A 23,717-nucleotide genomic window follows, 5' to 3' on the forward strand; every position below is an offset into this window, starting at 1 on the left:
GAGTCACCTATTACTAGTGTATCAGGCAAGGTGTTTGGCCTTAAGGGCTGCGATTGGTCGACACACTGATTTATTGAAGTATGTGTTGCATGTGTTTTGTTTTGAGGTGGTGGATTTTTGGATGTCTGCTTTGGGAGCCTCTGTTGTTTTGGTAAGTTTTTTATTAGAGCCTCTGAGTATGTCTTTGTGTTTTTATGTGTTTGGTTTGCAGTTGTGGTAGGTCTATGTGGGACTGGAATTGTTGTGTGTGTGGTTGCCATCTCCTCCTGTCTGGTCATGCCAGCCCTGAGTTGAGAGAGTTCAGCCTCCAGTTTGGCTATATAGTTGCATCTCTCACATGTATTTGTGTTTGTTGGGAGGAGGAGAGGGTTATCTGTGTACATGAGACAATTGTAGCATTGTCTCAAGATGCCCAGATTGACCAGATGAACTGGAGACGATGGCAGTAATCTACCACTTGACATGCTAGAACAGTATAAGGGAGTGGTATACCTTTAAGGGAAGTAGGTATTCACAGGGGTGGTAAGTAGATGTAGTGCTTTACTTAGTACGAGAGTGCTTACTTAGTAGAGAAGTATTGAGAACAAGTGCTAGACTTATAATACAGTGAGTAGTCTGGTTATACTAAGAGTAGAGCTTCCTTAAGGGAAAATTTGAAGAACAGACTTGGCGGAGCCAGAAAAAGTTTAACCTTGTTTAACCGGCGCTTACGACCGCGCAAAGCCGTGCAAATGCGGATTTTAAACAGTGAACTACAAAAGAGCTGGAAATGGTCCCAAACAACCAATTACTACAGCTTCCTGTGCTGAGGTCACTTCCCCCAAGGACAGGTAGGCTGCTCAAGGCTCCCCACTCCCACTGGTGAGCAAAGAAACTTCCTTCTATCCAAGTAAGGTAATGGACAACACAGGAACTACACCACAGCCCAGAATACAGCAATGCCTGTAAACTGGTCTAAACTAGTCGAGGAAGGCAGGAAAACAAGGATTTTTTTTGTTTTTTTGTTTTTTTGGTAGAAACACACAGAAAATGCAGAAACAGTGATAAATTAGTTACACAGGCTAGCACACTTTAGTGGGCAGCCTCTACAGTTAATTTAAACAAACAAACAAGCAAACTTTCGATCAAATTCGACTAAAATGCAACACACAGACCATATGAGTCAGAAAAAAAATGATTATTTTATTGTTAGCTGTGTGGCATAGAAGAGTAAAGCCCTGAGTATTGGTCAGATGACCCTAGTCTGTTTAGATGCCAGTGTGCTAGGAGAGCTAGCCAGGGAAGGCTGAGAGTGAGACTGAGTTTCTGGGTAGGGACTGATATGTAGTTCAGATCAGGAGCAATGCCTCTGAGTTAGAACACAGATATACGCCCTTTCTAAGAAGGCAGGGTATGATGGCAAAAGCCTGCTAAAGACATCATCATTCTCTAGCTAAGTATAATGGATGTGCAGAAACAGTCACATAGCAGCCCTAGTGTAACAACCATTACACCAGCCTGGCAACCAACACAGGGATGAGTTAGGATATACATGAAAAAAATTACTTTCCATGACATAATGACCCACAGTCTCCCACTTTCACCTCCATGCCCAGTGTCTTCACAAGCTGGGAAGCAGTTAATGAAAGAATCAGTAGGGGTGGGAAATTTGTGTTTGCAGGGAGATTGCAAGTCCAAAAAGAGAGCATAAAAATAAATAATTTTTGTAATACAAAACATACTCCAGTAGCAAATCTCTATTATTTATTAGCCTCATGCAGTACATTTCTATGAGAAACCATATTATTTATGTATATGCTGAATAAAAATAAAATAAGTAACAACTGAAAAGACTTTCTTTTTGTTTATGCAGTTGCTTCTCATACTGCATAATACAACTGTATGTCACCTCCAACAGACATATGTTTCTAATATGAGATTCTGGCAGCTCTTCTCAGCAGTATTTAAAAAGTTCATGTAATGTGCAGCCGACTTGTTTAAACGCAGCTCATAAAACTGTTTCCTCCATTACTGTACTTTGACATGCACTTCATTTACTGCTTTCTCCACTCAGCTGTTACCAAAATGAAACTGGCAAGCTTTCTAACCTGATGTGAATGAAGAGAACTCTAAGCATATTATGTAGTCCACAGGGATTCTAAGAAATAATCTGTCTTCTCAAAAACGTGGGCTTGATGAACTAAATGCCACAGAAATGAAATCATTCCAATCAGATACATGATAAGAGCTTAGCTTTCCCACCATCATAAATTTGCTGGATTATTAACTCCTCATTGATTTTTAATGGATTATTACAGGAGTAAAAAATGATTGTTAAACCTAAAGGATAGGCATGTCTTGAAACCCTTTGTGATTTTGATTTGATTCCTATGTTTTTTATACTGCATATAAGAAAAATAGAAAGTTCTAAAAAATAGCTTACTTCTGTCAAAATATAGACTGCAAAGCTTCTTAAAAGAATTTCATCACCTCCACTGACGTCTCCTAAAATGTTATCAGGGTGCTAAATCAGTTACTATGGACCTACAAATGGTTTATATTTGTACAGGTGGTAGAGAAAAAAGACTGATAGATATTTATGTTACCAAAGAACTGCCTTGGTCCACATAGCTTGCTAACATCCTTGCATGTTTAAGGATATGGAAAATATATTTGTTTAATTTCTTATAAGAGTTTTTCACATGATTTGCTTGTTCAATAATCAATTGATCCAATTAGGTAACATTATTGCATTTTTCAGCAATCACAGACTATGTTGGCATAAATCATACTGCTAATAAATATACATTTTAGTACAATTCACCTTCCCTGCAAGTGGTTGAATGCTTATTAGTTAGCGGATGTATTGACTTAAGTCCCCACCAAAGGGAGGCATGGCTTGATAATATCAGATCAATCAGTTTACCTGGGGGAATTTCCTTCACTCTCATGTACTTTCTGTCTCAACAAGAGCAAGTCTACCAACATGTCAGGCTGACATAATTCAGAGCCATGGTGGACACTATGAATCTTAGAAAATGCAGATACAACAACAGCAAGACGGTGTGCAATACAGAGGCAATTGTGCAGATAGCATGGAACAGTGGTACACGAGTGGGACCATGTTCTGCAGAGCATATATTAATGAGCATGCTAGAATTTCACTGCATATATATTATAAACACATAAAAAACAGAAAGCAATTCAAAGACATCATACTTCACACAAAGCATTCATAGGAATCATAGGAAGATCCAAGCTACTGAATTGTGTGACCATTGCACGTTGACAGTTGTTGTCCTAGTCTATACCTCCTTCTCATAGAGGGTTATGCCAATCATGCCAAAGAGATGAATTTCTGAATAACAATGTAATTGTTCACATCCCATTTAAAGTAAGATAATGTATAACACTGCTTTATCTGCAGGGGGGAGTCTATTCCAGAGGTGAGGGAGCCACTGAGTAACAAATCTGTCTCTCCACTTTGTTTTATTGATCTGCTGAAGTACCGTTGGATTTTTTGTTTTGGTATTTGTGGAATGATTTAATTTATGATGATATAACAGATCTTGGACTACTGGGCCCCTGATTGCTTAGAAGGAAAGGCATAGGTCTACTTTAAGGAGCCTGTAAGACACAGAAAAATAAGACAGTGCTTCTAATCTGTTCTGGTAGTTAATGGATTTTAAGTCTCATATCCTCTTTATTAGGAACGTCTGTGATATTTCTGACTCTTTGGTATGTCTAGTGAGGTACATCCCAAAGGGGCACTATATTCCATAACTGGTCTAATTAGTGCTGAACACAAGGGGACAATAACCTGTTTAGATCTACATGATATTCCTTTGGGGATCAGCTAAACCACATAGAAGGATTTCCTGAAACTGTCTTTACCTAGTGGTGAAGGGAAAGAAAATTATTAACCCAGGTTCCAGGTCTCATAACTACATTTGCATTTTGAAGTGGCACATTGTCAAAGATATATACTGTGGTGTGTGTGCATGGGGGGTTGCCTACCAAAATGCAACAACATTGCATTTTTTAGCATTTAATTTAAGCCCATTTTCAATACCTCAGACATTTGTAAATCTAACTTCCTACAGGCTTCATTGTCAGAGGGGGGATTTAACAGTAACTCAACTGGATTCCTCCCATGAGAAACATAAGCACTTCTGTTCTTTTATTAGCATACAAATTAGCATGATTATAGAACCATACTACAATACTTTACCAAATGTTCATACTTTCTACTGTTTAGTGATGTTACTACCCTTATACTGATAATTTCCTGATTCAGGGATATTCTGTAATATGTACTAATGTCACTTCTTAGAACTGACTACACTTTATATCTTTGTGTGCTGTTTGTCTTGTTTGTCTTTTCGTCTTTTCCCGGTTAGGGGTCGCCACAGCGGAACTCCGGTCCACTAATGATTGGCAGTATATTTTTATGGTGCTGAGTTGCCAACCCGATGCCCAACCTTCAGCGAAGGCATGCCCATTCACACATGTCTTTCGAAGGCCACTCGACCACGGGGAGGACATGCAGACTCCACACAGAAGACACTCCAGCCGTGAATCGAACAGGAGAACCTCTTGCTGTGAGGCAACAATGCTACCGCTGTACAACCATGGCTTCCTTTATATCTTTGTGTGATAATTCATGTTTATTCAAGTTTAATGAGTTTCAGTATTTTTATATGTATTTTTTAGAGCTTGTTTAAACTTTATTACATTTTACATCTACTATTTTTGGAGCTTTTCTTGCCAGGACTCCACTGAAAATGGGAATCGTACCCATTCAGACTTCACTGGTAAACAAAAGCAAATAACTAAATAAACATAGATAATAACTTCCAGTTTGCAGTCATCCACAGACTTGATTAGCCATAGGTCTTGGGTTTTAGCCTGTAGGTCAGAGCATATCCAGATCATGGTCAAATGAGGCCAGTCACGGTAATGGACCCGGGCCACCTCCCTTCCCCCAAGCTGTTCCAGTGTCCCATAATTTGCTGTCTTTCCCCAGTTACCATAAACACTGTTCAAACCTGTCATTGTATGCACTATTTTCTTCTTTAGCTTTACAGTGATTACAGAGATGTGGATTTAATTTAAAAATGTTATTTCAATTTCTATAGCACAAACACTGGTGTTCACTAGCTAAAAAACAAAACAGTCTTACATGGAAAACAGACTTAACATGAATAACCATAAACTTTACTTCCCTTGAGTCTCACATTAATTGAAAATGCATTGAAATTAATTCACAGAAAAGCATCTGTTCAGTGGCAAATTAAGTGTACCTTGGCCCCAAGGCTGTTTTCACACCATGGATCCCCTGCACATATTTTAAGGCCATGCAGAAATGTGTGCGTTGTTTGACTAACCTTCCTGATTTTTTAAATTTTATTTCTTGTAACTCATTATAGCTGAGTGCACCTCCAGGTGTTTCTGCAGTTACCTCCTATGGTACATCTAGGCATCAAGTATTGCTTGTTTGTATTTGCATTAATAATTCAAAGACCCTGCTATATACAAAGTATCAGAATATTTTACCTGGCATTATACATAATGGCAAACACAACTGAATTGATATATATTTTTTTCAATAATAAATCTTTATTATTTTTAACTTTTTCATACACACTTAAACAGAGAAAAAAGACGAAAATAATTTCTACACAATTTCTATCAACATTAACATAAAATATATACAATATATATACATGAATGCTTTCACCATTTGAATAACATATCTACAAAGTTTCCGTCCAAATATAATCCCTAGTAGTAGTAAGGTTCTTCTAAAGGTTATACTATATAGTCTAAAATAAAATAATAATGGGATTTCCTGATTTTAATAGATTAGGCTAATATAATGTTAAAAATTGTTCCCAAATCTTTAGATTGTTTGAATGTTTACTTTGGTTATTGATAACATATTTGTGAGCTAATATATGTTTTATTGCTAAGATCTTTAAGTTTTCCCAAGACGTGTGTGTTGGGTTCAACCAATTTGTAGCTATATAGAGCTTCATTAATAGGAAAATATTCATAAGTACAATCACCTGGGATCTAGGTGTATTGTTTGGAGGAATGTGTAATATCGTAAATTCCCAAGATAACATTGAATTTTGATATCCCATCTTTTGCAGTTGTAGTCTTAGGGAATTCCAAAGTTTATATATACATTTGCAGCTCCAAAACATATGTAGGAGATCCGCAACTTCGTCTTTACAATATGAGCATTTGGGAGAATTCTTGGAGTTGAATTTATACAAGCTAAGGCGTGTATAGTATGCATTATTATATATCATAAGTTGGGTGAAAGTTAACTTATGAAGAGAGATTGATTTTGCTGTTAATTTAATTGCATTTATGAATTTACACTCTTCAACCAAAGGTAATTTTTCTTTCCAATATTTCGATATAAGAAGGTGATTATGAAATTTGATATCTTTTATCAGTTTATAGGTAGACATTATATATTTGGTAGTTTGTAATAGAGCTTGCCATAGTAAGGAACATTTCGTTAAATTCTCTTGATTAACAGACAAATTTGTAAAGTAACCACTAGCTAATTCTTTAATCTGCCTCAATATAACTAAATATGATTTGGGAAGATTAATTTCTTGTCTTAGAGCATAGGCAGAATAATTCAGATATGGGTATATATCTTGTAGAGTTAGGTTTATTATAAGTGGGAAGTTTTTTACGTTTATAAGTTGATTATTGATTCTTAGATTAGTTTTTTTATGGAAGGGTTGTAAGAACATCATATATTGATATAGATTTAATGTTCTAAAGAGATTTTGTAATGATAGTATATAAATTTTTATATGATCCATTAAGGCATATGTTCTAATGGTGTCTTTATTTAAAAAGGGTAAAGCTTTGAGATTCATGTTCAAATGCTCCACGTGTTTATAACCCAGTTTTATCCAATTTGGGGACCAATTAGTGTTTTGTATATCATAGTTAGCTATTATTAGAAGTCTATTAGCATTTATAATTAAATAGTAAATTCCAAAGTCAGGTAGATCCAATCCACTTTTTTTTTTCGGGGTCACCAACTTATCATAGGATATCCTAGTTTTCTTTAGTTCCCATATAAATTTAGCAAGTTCGATATGTATCTGTTTGAAAAATTTATTGGTAATTAACACTTGTGCGGATCTAAAGATATATAACATTCTGGGCAATGCATTCATTTTAATAATTGATACCTTTGCTAATGTGGGCAACTTCAAGTTATTCCATCTCCTTAGGTCTAATAAAATTTGACCCCATTTTAGTTTAATATTATTGAGATAGAAGTCCTTATTGTCTGTGGAGAAGGTGATACCTAAATATTTAATCTTCCCTTCAGATTTTATTTGCCCAATCAGAGGAAGAAGTGAAAAGGGTTTTGGTGTTTTCCAAGGAAATATATTGTTTTTTTTTTAGGTTTATTTTATAATTTGATATTAATTGAAATTCTTCAACCGCAGATAGTATTCTCTTGGTATCGGAAATAGGTGTTGTACAGTAAATATTTAGATCATCTACGAAAGATGCCATAGAAACTTGGTACCATAAATTACTGGGGCATTGTGATATACATTTTGTTTAATATGCAGAAATAAAGGTTCTAAATATAAATTAAATAATATAGGGGATAGAGGACAACCTTGACGGGTACCATTCCTGATCTGAATTATATTAGAAAACATTTTATTTATATATAAGGTTGTGTAGGGGTTATTATATAATGTTTATAATATTAGGATAAATTCTTGAGGTATTTTAAAGTAGGGTAAAATATTAAATAAAAATTGTATGTTAACTCTATCAAAGGCCTTTTGTGCATCAATAATAAGGGCATACATATTTAAGTTCTTTTGATTGGCATAAGAAATTAAAGTATGAAGTGTTAAGGTATTATCACTAGCTTGCCTAGAGGTTAAAAACCCAGTTTGTTCATTGGAAATAATTAAATTTGTTATTTTCTTCAATCTGGTAGCTAAAATCGAGGTCAAAATTTTTGTATCGATGTTTAAGAGTGATATAGGTCTATAATTATCTGTGTTTTGGAGTTCCAAATTTTCTTTAGGTATAAGGATTGTTTTGGATGCGTTAAAATGTAAATCATTGATTTTGTTATCAATGATATAATTTAAAGTATATGATAATATTTTAACAGGTGTATTGCCGAAGGTTTTGTAAAATTCTGCTGTAAGTCCATCTGGGCCCAGGGCTTTGTGTGATTTCAAAGTTTTGATTGTTGATGTTATTTCCTCCATAGAAATTGGTTGTACTAAATCTCTTTGTAGCTTCTCATCGATTTCTGGGAAGTTAATCTTTTGTAGGAAATCAGTATAATTTTCACTTGTAGGTATTTCAGTTTGTTCTCCATAGATTTTGGCGTATATCATTTAAAAAAATGTTAATAATATCCTTAGATTTCATATATGTTTTATTTTCATAATATAGTTCTGGAATTAAGTAGGGTGATTTGGATTGATTAATAATTCTTGATAAAGCCCTTGATGGAGTTTGTATATGATTATTGTAAGTTGCCAATATTTTAGTTTCATAGAATGATAATCTATTATTTTGGATCAGAAATAGATCCTTCTGACATCTTAAAAGTTCTGTTTCTGTTTGTAAATTATAATTCTGCATTAGTTCTTGGTCTGGTGTTTTGATCTTAGACTCCAAGGTTTGTTCTTCCCTAAGTTGAATTTTTTTATAATAGGAGGCTTTTTGAAGGAAAATACCTCTTATTTGTGCTTTAGCAGTCACCCATTCAATATCTGGTGTGTGTTGGTGATCATCTATCTTAACTAGTACAGACTTGAGAAGGTCTTGTACTTCCTGAATAATTTCTCTTTTGTTTAATAGATTTGGATTTAAAGACCAATTATAACCCCTCTGTGATAAAATATGTCCAGAATTGTTAATAAATCTTAATGTAATTTTAGAGTGGTCTGATAGGTACCGAGCATGTGTAAATACTTGTGGGTCAAGATTTACCAGTGTTTCAGAGATTAGAAAAAAGTCTATTCTGGACCACATTTTATGACAGCTTGAATAAAATATAAAATAATTGGAATTAGGAGCCTTATTAGAATATTTGAAGGGATCATATAAGTTGAAATCATACTTGAGATTGGTTAATGTTAGCGCCACTTGACTATTATATGTTCTATGTTGGGTTGATTTATCCAAATTTGGATTTTGATACACATTCCAGTCCCCTCCTATGATTATATAATGGTTATTATATTGGTTTAATATAGGATAGAGTGTGGCAAAAAACAAATGTTGATTATTGCAGGGTGCATATATATTGAGAAGAATAATGGGTTTATCATATAGTGTTGTCGAAAGGATCACATAGCACATCTTCCTTCTTTGTCCATTTTAAATTCTAAAATTTTATCTTGATATTGGTTTTTAATAATTATTGCAACCCCCGCACTATTAGTTTTCCCTTCAGAGGCTATAACTTCTCTTATCCATTTTTTCTTTTTTATTTCTATCCATTGATCATTGGTCATATGTGTTTCCTGGAGAAGTATGAAAGACGCCTTAGCTTGTAAAAATATATGAAGACATAATTTCCTCTTTTTCAAGTTTTGGATTCCCTTAATATTCCATAAATGTATTTCCCACATTCCCAAAATTTAGTTTTATGAAAAGCTATTAAAAATCTGTTAAAATATGCTTGATTTGGTTGAATTTTTAGCATGTACAATTTGTGAAAGCATTCTAGAATTTCTGTCCCCTTCCAGTGCTTACCCATTAAACCTCTGGACCAGGACGTAAATAGGCCCCTAACACTGTTCAGTATTACCTTGACTAATACCCTAAGCAAGTACATACCATCTACGCTGATAAATATATGAAATGTATAATATAATGGACCGAGATAAACTATTACTAAGTCTACAAAGCCTAACCTACTCATTCCCTAACAAACACTACTTATCAACTACATCTCTAATTATCATATTGACTTACAATAATTCAGACAAAAAACACAAATAAAAGATATCTGGACTTTGCGATTAGTCACAAATAACATTTTCAGACTGTGTGCTAAAGTGAAAGTTTAAGATATTACTAAATAGTAACTCCCATATTAATACAACAACTATAATCTTATAAAATATATCTATTTAACGTAGTCCTCCTTTGTATGTATAACTACCCATTATATTATAAACAATGTAAAGACTTTTTTCTCCTTATATATTTGGTACCTAATGCGTATTCATACTCGTAATAGCTGTTTTAAATCCAAAAGAAAGCAGTGTAATTTTTTGGTTTTCAGACGTCAGTACCAGTATACCAGATATTCAGGTAGTTAGTTACCCAATGACTCAAATAAGATAATTATCTCTATCATCCTTAATCACAATTAAACTGAAGGGATAGTAACAAGTTTAAGATATTGGGTGTTAAATTATTCCACAATTAACCCAAATATGAAACACAAGTTTTCAAATCAGAGCATTAGATCTAACATATCCATTTGATGTCCTATGTGATCTCACATCAATATCAATGATACAACCGGAATTGAATAATGTTTGAGAAAGAAAAAAAAAAACCCTTATAGTCATTGTTACTTACATTAATTAATCATATAGCATTTAACTATAAAAATGCAGATATTTGGAATGGATCATTTATGAATTATCCTAAACTATGTTATACCAACAGATTTCCAGCAGCACATCATTTAAAAATATAATGAAATCATGTATGCCTTCATTATACTAAGATGTTTACTAGCTGACTTGTGGACCAATAACATTAACTATAATTATATAGGAATGTATATTGTTTTAAATATACTATCTGTGTAGAAATTAAAAGATTATCATTGAGTATTTCCCAAACAAATATTATGGACATCATTGCTTTTTTATATCCAATTATTGCATTCAAGGTATAAAAATGGCATCAGGATTCAGCTTAGGTACACTTAACACGTTTACAGAAGAGTAATTAGTGTATTAACAATCCTACAAGATGTAGATTTAGTGTTTGTGACAGTGTATACATTTATTTAAACTTCATAACGTCTTTTCAGGTATTCCATTGGGTTAGCGAGACCATTTGTAGATTGCTGGCTTCGTGAAGGGGGACTCAGAACGCAAACGGACTTTTGGATGTGCCACAGTGATTCTCAACCCCTGGAAGTAGAAGAGAAGTAACTTTGGCTGTCCTCGAGATCAAGATGGACGAAACAGGGTTATACATTTTTGGAGGGGCTTCTGACGAACCACAAAGCCTAAATTAGATCGTAAATTACCTGAAAAATGGCCTAACTCGCACAGGACACCAGACAATGGATAACTTAGACCACACATAACAGTAGAATGTAAATTCGACTTCATACGACATGCTAGTCACATCGGAAGTTAAGACAAGCTCTCAGAAACAGGTAAGGTTTTAAACACTTTCATGAAGGTAGATATAGCTTATTTTTTGTTGGTAACTACATATTTCGATCCCTCGACAAAAAATGATAATGCATTAGGGTATTTCATCTGAAATTTTATCTGTTTATCAATTAAAAACTTGCAGTAAGGAGATAGTGATTGTCTGGCTTATCTGATTTGTATGGGCAAATCTTGGGCCAGAGAAATTCTGTTATTATTCCAGATAATCAAACCTCCATTTTTCTTTGCAGTTAATATTATTTTATTGACATCTTGGAAATTTAGGATTTTTGCATAAACAGGTCTTGGTACATTAGAAGTATAGGATTCTCTCAGGGCTCTATGGGCTCTTTCTATTGTTATTTGTTTTGCAACTTCAGTATCACCAAATAGATTTGCAAGAATTTGTGTAATAGCTGGAATTAGTTCATTGTATTGTATATTTTCTGGTATTCTCCTGATGATAATATTGTTTCTTCTGGATCTTGCCTCCAAGTCAATTATTTTAGCTTGCATAGATTGGATATCTGTTTCATGTGAATCTGTTTTCTTAGCTAGCAAAGCTATTTTGTCTTCATTTTCTGAGATTTTTGCTTCAAATTTATCCATTCTTTCCAGTATTTGACTGCAGGAAGCTCCAAAGGTTTGAACTTGGTTAGCCAGGTCTTTTATAGCTTCTTGGATAGGAAATAATGCTGTTTTGATGTCTTCCATGTTTGCCAGTTGTTCCGGTTTAGTTTTATTCCCAGTCTTTAAAGGCTCTTGTTGTTTTACAATCTTTTGTCTTTTCAAGGTTAAGTCTTTCTCAGGTGATGACAGTTCAGAAAGTTTACTTTTTGTAGTTGTTATATCCATGTTTTTGTCTTCTTTCGACATAATACAGCAGTGTAAGATTGTGTTATTTTTCAGTATAACTGAGCAGGAATTTCTGAGCACACAGTTCCTTTGTTTGAAACTTGCTTCAGGTTCAAGTAGTCAGTTGTAATCCTGGAAGATTTGTTATTTTTTCAGTTTTATTCACTTTTTCTCCGATTCTAGATCAAAGATAGAGTTGTTATTTCTAAGAATTGTTGCCAAACAAGCTGTGATATAATCTCTGGGTCAAGTTTTCGTCTGAGTATTTGGAGAGATGTAGGCTAGCAGTGTTTACAGAACGGCAGCCATCTTTGAATCCCAACTGAATTGATATTTGACGTCTCTCAATGTGTATTTTTTTGAACTGTAAGATGATAACTTCATTTTTTTCCTAGGCTCAAGCCATACCCACTGGGAGTTAAAGGTACACACTCAAAAGAGATTTGTACTGGAGGGAATGATTTAATACAGTGCAATACCTGTTACAGCTCACTTCAAATTTGTAGTTTCAAACATTGTTTCCTGTATGGAGTAAAAGAAAAATGTTTGAACCAATAATGACAAAAATGCCCTTTTCATAACATTTCAACTGTACAAGGCCACTCAGAGTGCTGTCATTATAATCTACCAATATCCATAGTCTGCAATTGTGGTCACGTTATCAGCTGTGCACACATCATACATTAGATTGTGATAAAAATGGCCAGAGTGAAGTATTCCAATTTGCTTTACACAAATGCACACTAGTCTTGCAAAGACAGACCAATGACTTTTTAACTTTATCATTTCAGCAGAGTAGGGACATTCATTTTTATCCACAGACATCGACAAACCCAGCAATTATAGTTACATTGCTGACTGCATCCTTTCCAGATGTCTGACCAAAGTCACATATTTTAATTTTGTTTCGCACAGACGGTATAAAGTATTCCAACTTAATTCACACACAAGCACATGCACACTAGTCCTGAAAAGCCAGATTAAAGACAGTTGGAAAATGATGAGATTATATGAATATAAGGCACTTTCTTCCAGAGACAGCCCCCCTCCACCACCACTACCACCACCAGCAGTTATAGCCACTTTGTTGACTGTGCACACCCTTTATTGTTGTGAAGAAATAAATTACTTGTATTTATTGTTAGCTTTGTATGAACTACATGAAACTGTATAAAGATCACAATCATCATACCATAAGATCCAGCCATGTGTATCACAGTTTAAACAGAAGAATATTTATAAGAGCATAAGAAATGTTAACCATCTGACAAAATGCACCATGCAAATATACACAATCTCTGCAGAAGTAAGTTATGTGTATAATTCCACATTAAAGAGAACTATTATTATTGCAGGAGTTACTGCTGGCCAGTGACTTTGCATAACAGTGTTTCAGCTACAAAAGCAGTAGCTGCTGCCCTTAAAAATAAATTGCCTATGTTACATAGGATAATAGGATCATAGGAGATTACTAAGAAATTAGCCCTGAGGCTCTTATAAGCCTAGCCAAGAGTTTAGCCCATGTTTAGACAAATCAGCACCAGATGCCCTGTCCATCAGGGACACAGGTGGAATCCCAGAGGTATATTTTCTGTTTCCCATCCAGTTATCCAGGTTGCACTTAAAAAGGGGTAAAGCGGTACTCTGCTTGATGTGGAGGGGGAGTCTATTCCATAGATGGGGGGAGTCTCTGGGACACAAATCTGTCCCATCAAGTCTTGTTGATGTCACAGACCATGTTGAGGTCGCACGTGCGGGTTACTTGAATGGAGCTTGACTTGCGAATATGGAGCAGTCCCATCAAGGTGGGGTCCATGTTTAAAGGTAAATGCCTTTGAGTCGGAATTGAACCAGCAACCTAAGGATTACTTCAGAAATCACTATAGTCCTCCACTCTACTAGCTTTGCTATCAAAGGGATATGTAAAAAATGGTGACTAGTGGTATTGCCATAGCATTTCCTGAACTAGATCAGCAATGCAATAGGGAATGGATGGCAAATGACAGCAGGTTCATAGTTATTAGACATGCAGTCAAGGAGATCATTAAGGAACCTAGCCCAAAATCCCAATAGCTCCAAGGTACTGTGTGGTTAAGTGACTTACCCAATATCACACAGTAGGTAAATGAAGGTAAAAAGATTCAAAGCCTGCACCTTCATCACAGGAAACAGCTCATTAACAAGTCAGAGATTTAGTCCTCTGCATTAACCACCAGAGTAATGGTTTTCAACTACATGCAGAAATCCTTTACAATCCTGTCATGTAGTGAAGACTGCATCATAGTAATATGCAGCAATGACTACATAATGGATGCTGAAAATCAGACATTACTGATCATCACTCCAAATAATATAGACTATAAATGTCAACCCTTTTGCAATTGCTGAATATACTGCAAAAATATATTACTAAAGTGCAACATGTTTAGACTATATTGCACAATGCAGGCCTGTTAATGAATTAATTCATTATTTAGTTCATTTAATAAATCAAAACAATTAAACACAACAAAAAGGCTGCAGCAGCTTTTGTTTAACAACCCAAATGTCCTAGAAAAAATGAAAGCATCACTGCATATAATATACTGTTTTTATATAGAATCTACATCTCATTCTTGACCTCACTATATCTTATTTGCCATCAAAAATAGCTACCCCATCTGACATCATTCAATACAGGTCTGACCTACCTGAATGGCTGATAATGCCATATTGTAGTTTCCAAAGATAACATAGCTGTATTGTGGACAAATGGAAACCTATGCGGGGTAATGAATCAAGCCCTTAAAAGCTATCTCAATATTCCATTACTTATCAGTCTTTTCCCAGTTACCATCAACACTATTTTAACCTGCCAGTGCATATTATTTTCTTCTTTACTTTTACAATTATCATAGATATCTGGATTTTGTTTAACATGTTTATTCCAAATTTTACAGAAAAATCACTGCCAGCCATTTTCTAAACAAAACAAAGCACTCTCACACAGAAAACAGACTTCGCATGACAAACAGTAAACTCTTCTCTTAAAACTCATTTAGTGAAAATGCATCTGGAAACCCATTAAACTCCAAGAGATGTACTGGGATTCATACTCAAATAGCATATAATGCAGCACTGATTAGTGGCTATGTGAAGGGCACAGGAATTCAAAAGACAAAGGTGTAACACATTTGCCCAATGCATGTAAGTGTCTCTTTTCAGGAGCAGCCCAGAAGTACTATCTAATGATGTAACATGATCTGAGTCACAAATAAGACAAATAAAATCTGAGAGTATCAAACCTTGTACTACAGGAACAGTTCTTTAATAGCTCATAGTCTTACTTATCTGCACTAAGTGCTAGACAAACTGTTGTAGTCTAGTCACAGTGCATTTCCTACACATGTGCCTGCAAAAGCAAGCTAAATTAAAAATGTATACATAGGTAAAAATACTTCATGCTGTCCAATTTATTCACAGCTAACTAATAAACACTGTAAACATTCAACAGGACAAGAGAAGCAAGGATCATATCTGAAGAACATGGGTCATATGATAATGCTCCTCTTCACTGCAATCGATTGTCTTCTTTTGCACCATCACTGGCTTACAGTCCAAGGTGGAATCATTGAGGAGCTTGGCCCAAATTTTCAGTTTCCCCAAAGCACTTTCTGGTTAAGTGACTTATCTACAGGTAGGACATAAATATGAGGAAAAAGCAGAAATGTTCTGCAATACTGAGGTCAGTTAAGCAGATTGGCAGCTGATGTGGAAGTTTAAGTCAACTGCTACCTGCACCTAAGGTATAGGGTTTGACTCAGAATGTAAGCCAATAAAAGAAAGACTGGATAATGTCACTCACTTGCACACAAAGAGAGGTGTTTTAAGTGACAGTATTTTTTTAAAGCAAGAAGTATTTTTTTTTATATATTTTATGGCTGCACTCGAGACTCCAGCCAGCACTAGGCAGTAGGCACCTGGCTATGTTGCCTTTTGCTGGAGTAGTCTTTGGGTCAGAGGAGTCAGAGAATTTAATACTGAATAAAAGTAGTCTCTGCAATAAGCCCAGCAGGGCACCACTGGTCACCTTCATGTTCTCTGATGTTGCTCCGGCCACCCACCCCATGTATATTCTGCCTTTTAGCCAATTTATTATCCATCCTACCACATATAGGTCTGTTTGTAATGGATTTAGATCAATAATTATGCTAGAAAGTCTTGACCAAATCAAGGTAAGCTGTGTGTACAGTGAGACCACTTTCAACAGCTTGTTATATTCTCAAAGAAGTTAGCTGTGTTCATTATTCAGGATTTATTTTTCACAAAACCAAACTGTTGGGGATCTAGCCTGATGAGATGTGTAATATCTATGTTAATCACATCTGTTATAATGTGCTCCATGGCCTTGCAAATGAGAATCATAAGGCTGATGGACCTACACTTTCCAGGGTCAATAGGAGGGCCACCTTCATTGAGTGACATCACCAGTTGACTATGCCAAACTTTCAGGACTGAGCCTGTAGCCAGGCTCAAGTTAAATAGCTTATGTAGAGGTTCTAACAGGGCATGTTTGGTACTATTTTTCAAACAGCCAGATATGCTATGTGGTTCTAAGCCTTGGATAGCACTTTCAGTTGATGCTCTTTAGTGAAGCTGACATGGATGTCTGGCATTATGTAAGGGGTCCTGTAACAGGCAATAAACTGATACTTGATTTTGCTTCATGTGATTTGTAGTTTGGTAAGTAAGAGTGCTGCTCACTATAGTTTCATCTGTGACTGCATACCTGTCAGCTGAGGTCCCTTCTCACTGATGTGTTTTTCCAATTGCTCAGTATCTGCATATACTAGTAGTGGATTCAAGACCTATTTTCCTGTATGCAGTAGCTATTTGCTCAGTTTGTTTTTGTAATCTTTATAATATATCTTTACCATCTCAAGGTGCTTACTCCTCTCTGTACTCTTCTTTTCTAGACCTGACACCACTCTAAGTATTCAGCTGCTGTACCACCTTTATCTTGTATCCAACCAGTGGATACATTGTTATAAGAAAAGCCCAGTCCGGGTCTGAACTGTCTGCAAACACAAACAGCTAAAGTTAACTTTGAGTATGTGCTTACCTGTTTGAGCTAATATTCATTATCCCCTGGAGAGCACTCTGCTTTGGCTTGTAAGTAGCCCCCCCCCACACACACACACACACACATTCATCTTCTATTTTCTCTTGTATTCCCTTCTGTTAGCAAGTAGTATTCATAACTGATCAAATACTGTGTGTTTGTTAGTTTAAACTGAGACCACAGTAGTCTACTGATACAAGGTTATCCTGTTTTTCCACATGAGAAATGGTTAAGACATGATTTACAGCTTCAGACCAGTCCTTGGTCAATTCTGATTGTTTCTTAAACACAAACTTGTCTTTGCTTGGATCTTGGCTCATTAGCAGCAGTACAAAAGAACTGCCTGCTCATACCCTTGTTCTCCCCCTCCCCGTCCCTGTTTATTACCTTAAGCCAATCCCAAAGTTAATAAATATTACCTGTGGCAGGCACCATTTTAAAACTACAACCACCCTTTGAGCACTTTATGCTCAGCCCTGCCATAAAACTTACTAAAACTGCTTGAACTGGGGCACAGCTAACTGATAGTTTGTGGAAATACAGGGTACCTACCTGAGTCTCCACATTCACTATTATATGTTCTTATATCAGTTTACTCTGTTAACTGATTGTTTCCAGCCCCCTCATAACAGCAACTAACAGGGTCTCTGCACGCTTCGCTCCCCACCCTGCCCCCAATTTCCTCCCGCCCCCAGTGGTACTACCTTTATTACACATGCAAATACCTCCAATCTTTCCAACAGCCAACCATGGCACTAAACCCAACACTACCTCCTCCATCTTTCCACTACTATCACTCCTCCTCAGCTAACATGTAAAAACATACCATACCTATGCTCACTGCATGCACTCTCCTTGCATATCTTACATCCTACCAAAACTCCATCATTCCCTCACTCAACCATTACCACTGTACTGCTACTCACACCACCACTCATAGTTTCATAGGTTCATAGCTAGGTACTAGGCTATTGGCCCATGGGCCTAAGTAAGCCTAGCCAAAAAAGTTCCCTGGTGTATGCCAACCCAAGAAAGTTAATTTCCTGTGCCCCTGTCGAGCAGAGCCACAGAAGTGATCCCTGGAGTGTATTTCCTATTTTCCATCCACTCAAGATTTTTCTTGAAGGGTGTTAATGAGGAACTTTGCTTGACATAGATGGGTAGCCTGTTCCAGTGTATGGGAAGTCTCTGGGACAGAAATCTATCCCTCCAGCAAGTCCTGTTTATTCTGGTGACAAGGTTTAGGTCCCTAGAGCATGTAGCTCAGAGGGATTGGGATTCCTTTAGGTGTAGCATGTCCAACAGCTCTGGGTTTGGCATAGCTTTATATGCTAGGCAGAGATCACCTCAGAGTAGGCGATATGCTACACAGTAAAGCTGGAGCTTTTTGAGACAGTCAGTGTAGGGCATCTGTTTGAGGCCAGTAATTCTCTTTGTGATGTACTTCTGTGGCCTTTCCAGCTGCTGCAGATGTCTTGGGAGGTACATTCCAAAAGGGGAATTGTACTGTACAATGGGTCTAATGAGTGTCGAGTAGAGGGGAACAATGACCTCTTTTTTCCTGGATGAGAACATTTTTGTGATGAGGTGTGCCATGTAGAAGGATTTCCTGACTACTGTGGCAATGTCATTATCAAAGGAGAGACTACTGTCCACCTGGGTCCCAAGGTCTCTTATCACACATTCAGTGTTAAGAAGACTGCCACCTATGTGGTAGTTCATGGGTACAGAGTTTTTACCAAAGGGGATAACAATGCACTTTTTGGCATTGAGCTTGAGGCCATGGCTCTGATACCAGGTATCTGTCTCAGTGAGGCCCTTCTGTAGTATGTCCACATCATTTGGGGACTTGACTAAAGCTCCTAGTTTGCAGTCATCTGTGAACTTTGTTAGCCAGAGGCCTTCTGTGTTAGCCTGTACTTCAGAGAAGTAGATACCAAACAGGAGAGGTCCCAGGACTGAACCCTGTGATACTCCACTTGTCACTGGTTTGAAGTCAGATTTGGAGTCTGCAACTTTTACAGTGTGGGCTCTGTCAGTGAGCCAGTTGGCAACCCATCTTGTGACATAGGGATTTATACCCAGTTTAGTGAGTTTAGCTATAATTCCAGAATGGGGGATGGTGTCTAAAGCCTTGGTGAGGACAAGATAGGCTGTGTGAACCACCTTACCCTCATCTAAGGCTTTGGTGACTGCCTCAAAGAAGTCAACCAGGTTCAGGAGGCAAGCTCTGCTTTTCACAAACCCGAACTGGGTGGGGTCCAGAGTTTGGAGGTTACCATTGTCTTTGTTTATGAATTCCATGATGATACAATCCATGGCCTTGCAGACCAGGCTCGTCAGGCTAATAAGGCGATAGTTCCCAGGATCAGTGGTGGCTCCCCCTTTGTGGAGTGGGATAACTGTTACTGTGTGCCATTCAGTGGGCACAAAGCCTGACATGAGGCTATGATTGAACATGGTACTTAGGTGGGGAGCCAGTTCGTTCTGAAGTTCGCGTAAAACACAGCCTGGGATGTTGTCCGGTCCCATGGATGCTGTGTTTTTGGCTTTAGAGAGTGCTGCTTTTACCTGTGAAGTTGTGATTACAGGGACTCTGCATTCTTCCTGTATAGATATGGGCCCTTTAGGGGGTGAGAGGGGGGTAAAGTTAGCACTGAACCTATCTGCCAGGATGTTGGCAATATCAGTTGGTTCTGTAATTTTTGTGCCATTGTGCTGTAACTCAGAGCAGATCTGGTTGTTGCCATTGAGATTCTTGACATAGCTATAGAATGCTTTGTGGTTGTCCTTAGAATCAGTGGCAATCTTGTTTTCATAGCTAGCTTTGGAGGATCTTATAAGGGATCTCAGCTTATTGCTGAGGTTGACCAGGGAGCTCCTCCACTCATGGGATTTTACTCTCTTTTGCAACAATTTCTTCCTTCTGTTGTAGAGTTTGTTTATGGCAGGGGACCACCAGATTGGCTTCCTTTTTTTGGAGGATAGCGTCTTGGTTCTGTTTGGGATAGCATGATCCATGCACTTGTGTAAGTGCTTATAGAGTGCATTGGTGTAGGATTCAGCAGTCGTAACTGTATTGTCCATCTGCATGGGTGCCATGAAGTTCACCACTTCTGTCTTAAGAAGCATGAAGTTGGCTTTGGAGAAAGTTTTTACCATGGTTTCCTTAATGGGGGGACGGGACGAGATAGGGTGATTAGCTTATGGTCAGATCTGACCAACAAGGAGTTGACTTCAGGTGTGGAACACCGGTCACTCATGTTGGTAATGACCAGATCTAGGATATTGTTGCCTCTGGTGGGGATGTGAATAAGTTGATCCAGGGCATTGGAATTTATGAATTCTAGAAAGTGCTGAGTGAAGGAGTTGGTACATGAGTAGTTTTCCCAGTTAATGGTGGGGTAGTTGAAATCGCCCAATATTAGCATGTTTTTAATATTTTCCAGTATATCAAGAAAAGAGCAGTAGGAATCCTAGGGCATGGTGTGGGATCTGTAGCAAGCTACAATTTGGATTGCAGTTTTGCCCAGAGTTAGTTGCAATTGGATAACCTTGGCTGCATTATGCTGAGCAACTAGCCTGGAGGTGTGGATATCCTTAATGAATATGGACACACCTCCACCTTTGGTGTTCCAGTCCAGGTTAGATGGCCGAAAGTGTGATATGAGTTATAGCCTGGTAATGCAGGGGTGCTCTCTGGAGCTTTGAACCAGGTCTCAGTCACTGCACAGACATCAATGTTTTCCATTTTAAAGAGTGCCTCGAGTGAGTGCATTTTGAGATTTAGACTTCTAGCATTGAGTAGCATTACCCTCAGTTTTTGCTTGTCTGTTCCTGTTATGGTGGTGAATTTGTCATTTGAACCTTGCCTAAAAAAGGCACTATAGGGGCAGCAAGAACCTTTGCCAGTATCCATAATCCCAGGGGTGACAGGTGCAGACCATCTCTGGCAAAGCATCATGGTTTGACGACCATGTCGTCCCAGGCAGACAGATACTGGATTCCCTTAGAATGTCACCAGAAGCTTAGCCAATTGCTGAAGTCAGTCATTTTGTCCTTGTACTGGGCGATGGCAGGATGCTACTCAGGGCTAGGGTCATACCTGCCTGGGCTACAAGATTGGAGAGTTCTTCCATGTCTCTTTTCATGTAGTCCAGGGAGGTACATCTCAGGTTGTTCAAACCAATATGGACAATCACAGAGTCATATTTGTACTTGTTGTGGAGTGACCTGAGTGTGTGGGTTATGTGGCTGATCCTGGCACCCGACAGGCAGCTGACAGTGACCTTCTCCTTGTTTAGCCTGGTGAGTGGGACATCAGTGTGCCTAACTATAGAGTCACCTATGACTAGTGTGTTGGGTACATTGTTTTGCCTTATGGGCTGTGCTTGAGTGGCACAGTGAGTCTGTGGGCTATGTGTCATTTGAGTTGTGTTGGTGGTGGGAGGTTGCTTGTGTTTCTGCTTTGGAGGTCTCTGTTGCTTGAACAGATTATTATTGAGCACCTCCGTGAATGTTTTTGTGTTTCTATGTGTGGATTTTGCTGGTGTAGGTTTAGTGGGACTATATGATGAGTGTGGTGTGGTGCAAGTGTTTACTTTCTCCTCTTGACTATCAAGTTCAAGTCTTGATTGGAGAGAGCATTATCTCCAGTTTGGCTAGATAAGTGCATCTCTCACAGGTTGTAGTGTTGGGTGGTAGGAGGAGAGGGTTGTCTGTGTACATGAGGCAATTGCTACATTGCCCCAAGATGCCCAGATTCATCAGATAGACAGGAGAGAACACTAGGAGCTGACCCTTGGACATGCCTGAATAAAAAAATATTTTCCTCAAAACAAGTGAGGAAAGTGAGTACAAGAGTTGTTTTTCTCTAAGCAAGTGAGGAAAGTAAGTACCAAAACTGTTTTCCTCTAGGTAATGAGGAAGGGTGAGTGCTGTAGTAATTTGTAGTTTATTTAGTGCTTACAACAAGTTTTCAACAAGTGCTGAGCATGGATAAGCAAATTCAAGTGCTAAAACTAAGAATCTGGATCTGGATCTTGTTGTAGATAGGCTACCTAGTGCTTACCACTCCCACTGATAGGCTAGAGGGCTTCTCTCAAACACAGAAAGGCTTGGAGGCACATAAGCTTGCAAACAGTCCTGAATACAGCAAATCTGTATCTGGACTAAACTAGTTAAAGGGAAGGTGGGAAGCAAGTGCAAATGCAGGCTTTTAAACCAGAACATTGAAAGAGATGGAAAAACTGCCTAAATGGCCAATAAACTACAATTTCTGGGCCAGAAACCACTCTTGTGGTAGATAGGCTACCTAGTGCTTACCACTCCCACTGATAAGCTAGAAGGCTTCCCTCCAACACAGAAAGGCTTGGGGCACAGAAGCTTACCAACAGTCCTGGATACAGCAAATCTGTATCTGGATTAGACTACTTACAGGAAAGGCAGGAAACAAGCTTGGAATTTTTAATTAAGTGGGTGACTTTCTCAAAAAGTTCTCTCTGTATTAGAAAGAATGAGCTAATGAAAATAGCAAAAACACTTTAAATGCAGTACAACTAGCACACTTGAGTGTGTAGCAATATTAAGGCAAACATAGTTTAAATAAATGCAGATAAGTTAAAAATGACAAAAACAAGTTTATGAAAAATCAAATAAGAGCACTTGAACACTTAAAAGCACACAGAACAGCAAATTAATGTATTAAGGTAGAAGACAGTTATGTAAGAGCAGCTTAAGAACCTATAAGTATTTTTATTTATTTATTTATTTATTTTTGTGGAGAGGGAGAGAACAGAGCAGATTAAAATGCTATAGGGGATGTCCTTCCCAAGTGCTCTCTCTGTACACAGCAGAGGAGATGGGACTGGTAGGAGTGTCTGAAATCAAAATATGATCTCACTGTACTCAGTTGAGTGAGCAAATGAGATGGGCCCAGTAGGAGTGTCCAAAAACAGATTTACAGCAGGGGCGGGTAATTCCAAAGCCACCAAGAATAATACAACAAGAACAGAGAGGGGGGATGGGAGCAGGGTTGCCAGACGTCCCTATTTCAGCGGGATTATCCCGAGATCACCACAGAAATCCCGGGTCCCGTTTAGGATGTACAAATCCCGACGGCGAATTGGCGACGAAGAAGTGTGTGTGACTTCCTGTATGCCAGTGGCTGACTGGCTGTGCGCTTGTCTTGTACATATATACGTACCCTTTTTTCATCATCCTGTGCGTGGGTGGGCGTGATAAGGGCTCTTCTGACTGCGACTGCTCTGCTGTGTCATGCGACGAGTCTGCGAATGATCGATGCCAATGTGCTACTACTACTAGCAAGTTGCAAGCAACTACGACAA

The sequence above is a fragment of the Protopterus annectens genome, chromosome 3.part1 (assembly GCF_019279795.1).
Source record: "Protopterus annectens isolate FY-2018-M chromosome 3.part1, PAN1.0, whole genome shotgun sequence".
In the NCBI taxonomy this organism is placed as follows: domain Eukaryota; kingdom Metazoa; phylum Chordata; order Ceratodontiformes; family Protopteridae; genus Protopterus; species Protopterus annectens.